A 1,161-nucleotide genomic window follows, 5' to 3' on the forward strand; every position below is an offset into this window, starting at 1 on the left:
GTGGTCCAGTGGTTGAGAATCCATCTGCCAGTGCATAGGACACAGGTTCGATTCCTGGTCCAGGAAGATCCCACACCTAAGCTCCGCTCAGTTGCTTAGACATAGCTAAGCCACTATGTCACAGCTACTGAGCTCGAGCACTGCAGCCACTGAAGCCCGAGAACGTAGAGCCCATGCTCTGCAACAACAGAAGCCACTGAAATGAGAAGCCCTACGCACCACAACTAGAGAGTGACTCCTGCTCACTGCAACTAGAGAGAGCCTGCTCAGCAAAAAAGACGCTGCTGCTGTTTCTGTGCCGCCCAGTCACATCTGACTCTTTGCAACCCCATCGACTGTAGCCCGCCAGACTCCTCTGTCCATGGGATTCTCCAGACGAGAATACTGAAGTGGGTTGCCATGCCAGGGGATCTTCCCAGCCCAGAGATTGAACCTGTGTCACTTATGTCTACTTGCATGGGCAGATGGGTTCTTTACCACTAGCACCACCTGGAAAGCCCAACAAAGACCCAGTGCAGCCACAAATAAATAAATAATAAATTTTTAAAAATCAGATGGATGCTTATATCGCTTCTTGGCCTTTTGGCTAAGATCAAGTGTAGTATCTGTTCTTATCAGTTTAATATCTGATACGTCCTCTATCCGAGGACAATATATTAAATGGATTTTTGGAGCTGGGAGTTGGAATGGGAGCTTGCTCCGTCCACTCCACTCATCGACCTGGTATTGCAGTACTTCCAGGAACAGTGCACCAAAAAAAAAAAAAAAAAAATCAGATGGATGCTTATTAACCAGGCAGCGTGGAGGGCTCACGTGGAGACTGGCCACCTGCAAGGGCCTGGAGAGGTGACGATCAGGGAAGATCCACCTCTACCCCTGCGCAGGGTCTGGAAATCCCCGACAGCAAGCGTCTCCCTTACTTGAGAGAGCATCTCCCATATTGAAATGAAATCAGGTGAAACTAAACTCAGCAGCCACCGTGAAGAGAGAAGCATAAATTACAGCTTGAGGGATGGGAATGGACAAGGGGAGGGAAATTCCTACCTGAGTTGGAATGTGGAGATTAAGAGACCGTACATAAGAGGATCTGGATTGTTTTCAGCAACATTTGCAGATTTATTCTCAGCTTCCATCTTGCACATAGCTTGTCCTCTGACACTC

General features: G+C 48.2%; 1 non-coding gene across 1 annotated transcript; it reads left to right on the forward strand.

Moving 5' to 3' along the window:
* The first annotated feature begins 566 nt into the window (after positions 1-566).
* LOC122687161 lies at positions 567-757 on the forward strand. The gene has a single exon (XR_006339060.1). It is a non-coding gene; the product is annotated as a U2 spliceosomal RNA (small nuclear RNA).
* The last annotated feature ends 404 nt before the right edge of the window (positions 758-1,161 follow it).

Source organism: Cervus elaphus, chromosome 30, assembly GCF_910594005.1.
Source record: "Cervus elaphus chromosome 30, mCerEla1.1, whole genome shotgun sequence".
Classification (NCBI taxonomy): Eukaryota; Metazoa; Chordata; class Mammalia; order Artiodactyla; family Cervidae; genus Cervus; species Cervus elaphus.